This window comes from Hyaena hyaena, unplaced genomic scaffold, assembly GCF_003009895.1.
Source record: "Hyaena hyaena isolate Hyena2069 unplaced genomic scaffold, ASM300989v1 scaffold_138, whole genome shotgun sequence".
Lineage (NCBI taxonomy): Eukaryota > Metazoa > Chordata > Mammalia > Carnivora > Hyaenidae > Hyaena > Hyaena hyaena.
Window position 1 is genome coordinate 1,021,735 of NW_024080770.1, and position 10,900 is coordinate 1,032,634.

General features: G+C 42.9%; 2 non-coding genes across 2 annotated transcripts; both read left to right on the forward strand.

Moving 5' to 3' along the window:
* The first annotated feature begins 10,326 nt into the window (after positions 1–10,326).
* On the forward strand, positions 10,327–10,406 carry LOC120235849. Its single transcript, XR_005529513.1, has one exon. It is a non-coding gene; the product is annotated as a small nucleolar RNA U2-19 (small nucleolar RNA).
* A 168-nt stretch (positions 10,407–10,574) lies between these two features.
* On the forward strand, positions 10,575–10,644 carry LOC120235848. The gene has a single exon (XR_005529512.1). It is a non-coding gene; the product is annotated as a small nucleolar RNA U2-30 (small nucleolar RNA).
* Positions 10,645–10,900: the final 256 nt, after the last annotated feature.

Genomic DNA, 10,900 nt, shown 5'->3' on the forward strand with positions numbered 1-10,900 from the left:
TGCCCCTCCCCTGCTCACACTGTCTCTCTCTCTCACTCTCTCTCTCTCAGAAATAAATAAAAACATTTAAAAATTTTTTTAAATTAAATTAAAATTAAAAAATAAAAATAAAAACAACTTAATAGATAAAAATGAGAATATATATATTGGTTTTGTTCACTGAAATATTGTTGATACCTGGCCATGATATGACAGATAGCAGTTACTCAACATATATTGGTTAGTTAAAAAAAAAAAAAAAAGAATAAGATATAAATGGAAAGGTAAACCTTTGAATATTAAAGCATAAGAATATGGGACACCTGGGTGGCTCAGTCAGTTGGGTGTCTGACTTCGGCTCAGGTCATGATCTCACAGCTTGTGAGTTCGATCCCTGCGTCAGGCTCTGTGCTGACAGCTCAGAGCCTGGAGCCTGCTTTGGATTCTGTGTCTCCCTCTCTCTCTCTCTCTCTCTCTCCCCCCACCCTCTCTCCTTCTCTCTCTCTCTTTCAAAAATAAACATTAAAAAACTTAAAAAAAAAAAGAATAAAAATGTGATTCCTTCTCTGAGGCTCAACATCTGCAAAATTGAAAAGAGAGGATCCTGATGAATGGCCATGCTAGGCCAAGGTCTCTTGTCATTTGTTATCAAATTTTTATTTTTATTTTTATTTATTTATTTTTTAAAATTTATTTCTGAGAAAGAGAGAGAGACAGCGTGAGCAGGGGAGGGTCCGAGAGAGAGGGAGACACAGAATCTGAAACAGGCTCCAGGCTCTGAGCTAGCCGTCAGCACAGAGCCCACTGCGGGGCTCGAACCCACGAACCATGAGATCATGACCTGAGCTGAAGTCGGACGCTCAGCCGACTGAGCCACCAGGCGCCCCCCAAATTTTTATTTTACAAATTGTGATTTTGGTGTCACGCCCCTTACCTAATCAAATGTCACAGAATATTCCACTTATATGTTCATCTAGGAGATTAACAGTCTTAGGTCTGTGATCTGTTTTGAGTTTAGTATGAGGTATGTGTCAACGTTAATTTTTTTTCCATACAGATACCCTTTCGCTAGAGTACTATATGTTAAAAATTCTATACTTTCAATGTAATTGAATTACACTGGCACTTTTGTAAAGAAATCAGTTGATCTGATGAGTGAGAGTTTATTTCCGGACTCTGTTATGTTCCTTTGATCTATATTAGGGTCAACAAATCCTGCCTTTTTAAATAAGGTTTTATTATAATACAGCCACACTCATCCACTTCTGTATTATGCCTGGCTGCTTTCATGCTACAGTAGTAGTTGAGTAGTTGTTACAGAGACTGTATGGCCTGCAAACCTAAAATATTTACTATCTGGCCCTTTAAAGAAAAAGTTTGCTGACCTCTGGTCTATATTTATCCTTAAGGGGAAACCACACTCTCTTGACTAGTGAAGCTTTACAGTAAGTCTTTCTTTCTTTTTTTTTTCTGTGAGCTCTACACCCAATGTGGGGCTTGACCTCATGACCCCAAGATCAAGAGTTGTGTGCTCTACCAACTGAATCAGCCACGCGCCCCCTTATAGTAAGTCTTGATCAAACAGTGTAAGTCCTTCAGCTTTGGTTTTCTTTTCCAAAATATTTTAGCTATTCTAAGTCCTTTGCCTTTCCATGTAAATTCTAAAATAGCTTCTTGGGACACCCACGTGGCTCAGTCAGGTAAGCGTCTGACTCTTGATTTCAGCTCAGGCCATGATCTCATGATTTGTGGGATCGAGCCCCACATCAGGCTCTATGCTGACAGTGTGAAGACTATTTGGGATTCTCTCTCTCTCAAAATAAATAAGTAAACTTAAAATAAATAAATAAATATTTTATTTTATTGTCAGTTCCTCCAAAAAGACTGTTCAGATTTTGACTGGGACCACATAAATCTGAAGAACTAACTGGGAGGATTGTCATCTTCACACTATCGCATCTTCCAAACAATAACATTATATTCTCTATCTAGTTCTTCAATTGCCTTTGCAACATTTTATTGTTTTCAGCGTACAGGTCTTTTGCAAAATTTATTCCTATGTGAGACTTTTCAATGTTATTAAGAATGGAGTTGATTTAAAAATTTTTATTTTCTAGTTATTTGTTGTTGGCATATAGAAATATTATTGATTTTTATATATTGACTGCATACCATGTGTAACTGGCAAGTTTTATTTACTGTACTAAGTTCTTTTTGGCAGATACTTAAGAGTTTTTTCTTTTTAATTTTTTAATGTTTATTTATTTTTGAGAGAGAGAGACACTGAGAATGGGGAAGGGGCAGAGAGAGAAAGGGAGACACAGAATCCAAAGCAGGCTCTAGGCTCCCAGCTGTCAGAACAGAGCCTGACGTGGGGCTCGAACCCACAAACCATGAAATCATGACCAAGCCGAAGTTGGACGTTCAACCGACTGATCCACTCAGGCGCCCCAAGGGTTTTTGTTGTTTTTTTCATTCACAACAGCGTCATCTACAAATAAAGACAGGTTTACCGAATATAGAATTTCGATTCAAGCTTTCTATTTCTTTAATTTAGTTGTTTTATTAGTTGCCAGAAAGGGACAATTTAAACTTCCAACTGTGGCTATGGAATTGTGTGTTTCTCTCTTTAATTCTGTCAATTTTGCTTCAATTTTGATTTTTCTCTTGAGAATATGTTTTATTTTCCTGGTCTTTTATTTGCAAGTAATTTGGGATTGCTGTTTGTATGAGTGTTACGAGTGTGAATATGTGGAGATACTCAGACTGTTATTGTGATGGTCACTTTTATGTGTCAGCTTGGAAGGGTCACTGTGCTTAGATATTTGCCCAAACATAATTCTGGATGTCTGTGAAGGTGTTTTTTGGATAAGATTAACATCTAAATTGATGGACTTTAAGTGAAGTAGATTATCCTCCATAATGTGGGTGGGCCTTATATAATCAGTTGAAGATCTTAATTTTGCCAGCAGAGCTACTTCCCTATAATCAATCAATTTCTCTCTTTCTCCCTTTCACCCCTGTCCATACACAGACACACAGACACATTCATATTTGGTTCTGTTTCACTGGAGAACTCTGACTAATCAATACAGCTATTTTTCACCAATGAATATTATTTCCTTTGTTGTAGCAGGTGATTTTCCTGGCTAGGCTGGAATAGCAAATCCCATTTCTTGTGCAGCGTCTTCATTCTCTGTTCCATGCAAGTGTGGTTCAAGCATCACTCAGAGATATGAGTGACAGTTTGGAGATCTCTCCAGTTCTCTTTTCTTCTTCTTCTTCTTCTTCTCTTCTCTTCTCTTCTCTTCTCTTCTCATCCTTTCCCTTCCTTTCCCTTCCCTTCTCTTCTCTTTTTCAGTTTATTCATTTGTTTCTTTGTTTGTTTGTTTGTTTGTTCAGTAATCTCTATACCCAATATGGGGCTTGAACTCACTATTCTGAGATCGAGAGTCATATGCTTTTTTGAATGAGCCAGCCAGGAGCCCCTGGGCCTTTTTTCCCCCATGTTCCACTCTGGTCAGTTTACACTATTTTCCTGGCTGCTTCTTTTCTGGTTTCCCACATCATAAAATCTGCTTTTTCTTGTGAGGCTGGCTAACCCTTTGTGTACAACATGGGATGCATCTCACCCTGGGCTAAAAGTCTCAAAGGTGAGAACTTCTTTGTACACCTCCACCTGCCTGCGGCTGCTCCTCGGCCACCCTTCCCCCCGCCTCAGGGCACCAGCTCCAGCCTCCGTTCAGTTTGCCTTTGGCTGGGCCCCGTGCGTGAGTCAGTGAGGTGGGTCAGAGGGGTAAGGAGAGAGCCACTTGATTCATTTCTTGCTCCACTATCATCAGGTAGTTCCTTTCTATATTAAGCTCATGGTTGATCCCCTGTTCTCTGCCGTGAGACGTCACCTGGTAAAATCTTTATCATGTTCAGATGTAGAGTCTCAGCTAGGTATTTTGGAAAAAGTTCATCTCATTTTCATTACTGAAAGATATTTTGGGGGGCACCTGGATGGCTCAGTCGGTTAAGGGTCTGACTCGATTTCAGCTCAGGTCAAGATCTCACCATTCATGAGATGTAGCTCTGCCTTGGGCTACGTGCTGACAGCACAGAGCCTGCTTGGGATATTCTCTCTCTCTCTCTCTCTCTCTGACCCTACCCCATGAGAATGTGCTCTCAAAAATAAATATTTTTATTATTTATTTATTTATTTATTTATTTTTCTTAGAGCTGAATCTTTTCTTTTTTTAATGTTCATTTATTTTTGAGACAGAGACAGAGCGTGAGAGGGGGAAGAGCAGAGAAAGGGGGAGACACAGAATTCGAACCAGGCTCCAGGCTCTGAGCTGTCAGCACAGAGTCTGACACGGGGCTTGAACTCATGAACTTGAGATCATGACTTGAGCTGAAGTTGGATGCTTAACCCACTGAGCCACCCAGGCGCCCGCAGCTGAATCTTTTTTAAATTTTTAAAAAATGTTTATTTTTGAGAGAGAGTGAGAGAGCACGTACGCGTGCATGTGCAGGAGGGGCAGAGAGAGAGAGGGGACAGAGGATCCAAAGCAGACTCTGCATTGACAGCAGCAAGTCCAATGCAAGGCTTGAATTCACGAACCACAAAATCATGACCAGACCCGAAGTCGGATGCTCAACCGACTGAGCCAGCCAGGCGTCCCAACATTTTTTTTTTAATTTTTTTAATGTTTTATTTATTTCTAGGAGAGAGAGAGAGATCAGCGTGAGCAGGGGAGGGTCAGAGAGAGAGGGAGTCACAGACTTTGAAACAGGCTCCAGGCTCTGAGCTGGCAGTCAGCACAGAGCCCGACGCAGGGCTCGAACCCACGAACCGCGAGATCATGACCTAAGCGAAAGTCGGACGCTTAACCGACTAAGCCACCCAGCCAACATTTTTAAAAAATAATAAAAAGGGGGAATAAAGAAAGATAGTTTTGCTCTTGGTTGGCAGTTTTTCTTTCAGTGCCTTGGAGATGTCTCTCCGTTATCTTCTGGTTTGCATGCGGCCAAGCAGATGTCTGCTACTGTCCTTGTCTGTGTTCCTCTGCACTGAGTGTATTTTCCCCTCTGGCTGCTTTTAACATTTTCTCTTTATCATTGTGTTTTAGCAATTTGACTACGATGCGCCTTGATGTGATTTTTCTTCATTTTTTTCTCTGCGTGGGGTTTGTTGAGTTTCTCTGATTTGTGGTGGGTTTATAGTTCTCACCACAATGAAGCAATTTTCAAGCCATTATTTCTTCAGATATGTTTTCTGTCTTCTCCTCACCTCGCTGTCTCTCTCTGGGATCCCAGGTACATGCACATAAGGCCGCTGAATGCTGCCGCCACTCACTGATGTCCTGCTTATTTTTTTATTTTAGAGAAAGAGAGCACGAGCAGGGGAGAGGGGCAGAGGGAGAAGGAGAAAGAATCTTAAGCAGGTTCCACACTCAGGGCAGAGCCTGACACGGGGCTAAATCCCACCACCCTGGGGTCATTGCTTGAGCTGAAATCAAGGGTCAGATGCTCAACTGACTGACCCACCCAGGTGCCCCAATATTCTTATTTTATTTTTTTAAACAGTTTTTAAGGCTTATTTATTTCTGAGAGAGAGAGAGAGAGAGACAGATCATGAGTGGGGGAGGGCAGAGAGAGACACAGAATCTGAAGCAGGCTCCGGGCTCCAAGCTGTCAGCACAGAGCCCAATGCAGGGCTCGAACCCATGAACTGTGAGATCATGACCTGAGCTGAAGTCGGACCCTCAACCGACTGAGACCACCCAGGCATCCCTCAATGTTCTTATTTTAAAAATGAATCTTTTTTTCCCAACTGTGTTGTATTTTGGATTTTTCTGTTGCTATGTTTTCATAGTCAAGGATGCTTTCTTATTTACTGTCTGATCTGCTATGCTATTAATTCCACTCACTGTATTTTTCATCTCTAGAATTTTGATTTGGGCCTTTTTTGTATTTTCTTTTTTTTTAAAATTTTTTTAATGTTTTTATTTATTTCTAGGAGAGAGAGAGAGACAGCGTGAGCAGGGGAGGGTCAGAGAGAGAGGGAGTCACAGACTCCGAAACAGCCTCCAGGCTCCGAGCTGGCAGTCAGCACAGAGTCCGACGCGGGGCTCGAACCCACGAACCGCGAGATCATGACTCAAGCGAAAGTCGGACGCTTAACCGACTAAGCCACCCAGGCGCCCCTTCTCTATTTCACTCTTCCTAATGCTCATGCGCTCCTGTACCTTCTGGAATATATGGAATATATTTGTAATAGCTGTTTCAGTGCTCTTGTTTACTATTAGCTCTATCATTTCTGACCTGTGTCTAGATTTTTTTCCTGCTTACTTGAATGACAGGTAATTTTTTATTAGCTACCAAATATTCTGTGGGTTTTTTCCAGTTTTATTGATATAATTGATATGCAATATTGTATAAGTTTAAGGTGTGCAACATAATGGTTTTATATACATGTGTATTGTGAAATGATCACCACAAGAAGTTTAGCTAACATCCAAGAACCACTGCTTTTTAAAAAAAATTTTTTTTAATGTTTATTTTTCAGAGAGAGAGAGAGACAAAATGCGACTGGGGGAGGGACAGAGAGAGGGAGACAGAGGATCTGAAGCAGGCTCTGAGCTGTCGCACAGGGCCGGATGCGGGGCTCGAACCCACGAGCCGTGAGAACCACTGCTTTTTAACAGCATAGTGATTGGACACGTCTATAGGTGGTGCTGTGCTCACCGCAAGTGTAGCTGCCCTTGTGTCACCACACAGCACTCTTACAGTCCCACTGACCATATTCCCCATGCTGTACCTTTCATCCCCATGACTTATTCATTCCATGTCTGAAAGCCTGTATCTCCCACTCCTCTTTTCCAATTTGCCCACCCCCCACCCCACTCCCGTATGGCCACCACCTTCTCTGTATTTATGGGTCTGTTTCTGGGGTTTTGTTTGTTGGCTCATTTGTTTTGTTTTTTTATATTCCATGTAAGTGAAATCATATGAGATACCAGATATTTTGAAGTTTATATTGCTGGGTACCAGAATTCTTTTATTTTAGAGAGAGAGAACATGTGAGCAAGGGAGAGGGAGAGAGAGAATCCTAAGCAGGCCCCATGCTGTTAGTGCAGAGCCCCACATGGGGCTTGACCTCATGAACTGTGAAATCATGACCTGAGCCAAGATCAAGAGTCGGACACTTGGAGGGGCACCTGGGTGGCTCAGTCGGTTAAGCGTCTGACTTCGGCTCAGGTCATGATCTCACAGTTGGTGGGGGTTGAGCCCCATGTCGGGTTCTGTGCTGACAGCTCAGAGCCTGGAGCCTGCTTCAGATTCTGTGTCTCCTTCTCTCTCTGCCCTGCCCCCCCGGGGCTCATTCTGTGTCTCAAAAATAAATAAATGTTAAAATACTTTTTAAAAGAGTGAGACACTTAACTGAGCCTTAACCCACGCTCCCTGGTACCAGAATTTTTTAAAAATTCTTTTAAATATTTGGTGACTTTAGTATAGGATGCAGTTAAATTACTTGGAAATAGTTTGATCACAAGCCTTGCTTTTCAGCCTTGTTAGGTGGGTCCAGAACAACTTCCGGACTGGGACTGACTTGGCACGGCCACTGAGGCAATCCTCTCCTGAGGACTCTATGCCTCATGTGGCGAGGGGTCTTTCTGCCCTGGCCGGTGGGCACGCCAACTCTTCCCAGCCTCGTGAAAGCTCTGGTGACCCTCCCACCACCTCGCCCTCTGCAGGGCTTCCTTCCCCAGTGCTGGCGTTGTCTATATGCACGTGTACTGGCTGGTACCCAGGCAAAACTTTCAAGGAGATTCCTCTGCACATCTCCAAGAGTTTTCTCTCTCTGTGCTACAGACTGAGAAGCTCTCTCTCCAGGCAGTGAGCTGAGGTGCTTGGAAGACTAATCTCATTTGCTTGCCTTCCGTCAGGGATCCCTGTCTTCAGATGCCTGTCATCCAATGTCTTCAAACCATTGCTTCATATATTTGGTTAATATTTATAACTGATGAAGGCAGAGGATAAATCTAGATTCTGCTACTACATCTTTGTCTAAAGTAGACGTTGCTTTTATTCTTCCAAGTACTCTTTTTCACTGAGGCGTAGTGTACACACATAAATGTGTACAAATCTAAGTGTACAGCTCCATAAACTTCCACAAAATAAACACACAGCTGTGTGACCACCTCCCGTGGTGCTAGATAGAATATTGCTAGCATCACAGAAGCCTCGTGTTCTTTCCCAGTCATTACCTGTCCTCCTAGGGTGACCATTTTTCTCATTTCTAGCACCCTAGTGCTTGCTTTACCTAAATGGAATCACACTGTATGTACTCTCTTAGTCTGGGCTCTTTCACTCAACGCTATATTTATCAGATTCATTCATGTTGTTATGCAAAGCAATAATTAATTCATTTTCATTGCTGTGTAATATTCTAGTTTATGAATCTACCACAGTTTTCCTCTATTCTCCTGTTGGGGGGCATTCAAGTTATTTTTAGTTTGGGCCTTTTATGAATAGTGCCTTTATGAGCATGCTTGCACAGTTTTTGTGTGTGTACAAATGTATTTCTACCAGAACTGCTAAACCATAGGCTAGGCACCTCTTCTACTTTAGTAGATATCACCAAGTAGTTTTCCAAAGCCGTTATCCCAATTTACGCTCTTACTAGCATTGCACGAGAGTTCTAGTTGCTCCACATCCTCACCAACACTTGTTATTATGTCTTTTTAATTTGACTCATTCTGATGGATTTTACTTTCATTGCCTTTCACAACACCTCATGGGCCTAATACAACTACCAGACAGAATGAGCTAACGGTGTGCCAGTTTGAGACTCCTGTACATGTGGTGTTTCTTCCCAATGTCTGTGAGCATTTCCCAATGCATTCAGTTGTTACATTTGTGTTCACCAACATTATTTGAGCAAGAATTTGAAAACTAAGTGTTAGATGATTCACCAGGTGAGAGGAAAGGCAAACAAGGTCATTCTTGGCAGAGGAAGACATATATGCGAAAGAAGCCATAAAAGGACTTGTCTCAGTGCTGCCTGGTAAAATTGTGTATGCTTTCTTCCTTTGTCTATGGAAATGGCACCTCTAAGAATTGTTCAGAGCACAACCCATGAAGCTGTACACAGCAGCTGTGTTGGTCATGATCAGGAATTATAAGAAATTTGTTATGACTGGAGGGCAGAGTGGGTAGGTTAGAGAAGCAAGAGAAGTCAGATCCAGAGTGGGGGCAACTTAACCCACTCAGATCTTGCCAGAAGCTTACTTTATTTTTTTAAAATTTTTTACATGTATTTATTTTTGAGAGACAGACAGAGCGAGCCCAAGTGGGGGAGGAGCAGAGAGAGAGAGGGAGACACAGAATCTGAAGCAGGCTGCAGGCTCTGAGCTGTCAGCACAGAGCCCGACGCGGGGCTCGAACCCACAAACCGTAAGATCATGACCTGAGGTGAAATCGGACGCTTAACCAACTGAGCCACCAAGGTGCCCCGCCAGAAGCTTACTTTAAAAGTTCACCCCACCCCCAGCCCACCCCACTAGATGAAGGATTGTACAAGCCTCTTCCTCTTGGATCCCTCAGCCATCTGAGCCAAGGGGGGTGCCGCTGAACTGGGGCTAAGGTGAAATCCAAGTCAGGAAGGAGAAATGCTGAGCACACTCCAGTTTGTCTTGCTACATAACTCTGGTCTCAACAAGTTGAGGAACCAACACCCTGTCCTTCCTCTATTTGGGGCTTCCTCTCCTGCTTACAGCCTCAGCACACTCCTCTGCCTGGTAAAACTGGGTAAACCTGGATGGAAAGCGGAGCCCCACCTACCTGACCCTGAGGTTCCTGTTACTGAGTCACCAAAGGTAGTTTCTGAGAGCACAAGAAAGTGGAAGGAAAATCCCAGGGTCCCCGCATATCTTCCCCATGGCCTGACAGCATGAAGAGTATCCACCCAAAAGAAAGAGATTCTTTGGGTTGACATTCTTTGTCCCCAAGCCCTCATTACACTTTCTATGTCTGTCTGTCTGTCTCGTACGCTTGTTCAGGGCGTTCAATGTTTGAAGTAGGCCCCCCTGTTGGGCTGGAAGGAAGGGACTACACACTGTGTACCAGAGAAGGCAGGGGCCCTTCTGGACAGTGAAGTTCATGTTCAGGCTCCGCCTTCCTTCCAGTTACTCGAACAAAGTGCATTTCTTAAAGTAGAAACTGGGACTGACGGAGGAGTTCCAAGAAGTGTGGGAAGGCGTGTCTCTGTGGGCTCTGGTTCCAAAGGGAGCAGCTCAGGAGAAATAAGTGGTAAGAAGGTGACTCGCTTCTCTGAGATCTGCTCTTCCTGAAGTGGATCAATGATGAAAATAGCCAAATCTGAGCATCAGAAGACCTTCCAGTCTACCTGATGCATGATCTCTGTAGTTCTGAGAAGCAAAAATAATTTAACACAGTAAGGGCTTATGTCTGGGGTGTGTGGTGGGGGGTGGTGTGCATGTGAAGGTGATAGTATATAACTGAGGACTTGATGTGTGAGATAGGTAGGGATGGGGTGGAGGAGATGTGTGTGTGTGGATGTGTATGAAAGTATAATGAGTTCTGAGCAATGATGAAGAGATTTTACTACTGACCTTTACAACTATGAAGGTTTCTACACTTGATCTGAGCTCAGAATTAAAGAAAAAAAAAAAATAAAAAAAAAAAAAAAAAAAATAAAAAAAAATAAAAAAAAAATAAAAAAGAAGGTGACTCGCTAAGGAGGAGGGAGGTTCCAGAACGGGGAACCCAGGAAAGGTGCCCGTGGCCACACCGGGATTCTGAGACTAGAGTAAATATCGTGGGGCCAGGTGTCAGGGGAGATTTGCAGGCCCCGGGACTTCGTGAACTAGGACCTGAGTAGAAACCTTTCCAACCTAGCTTTTTTGGC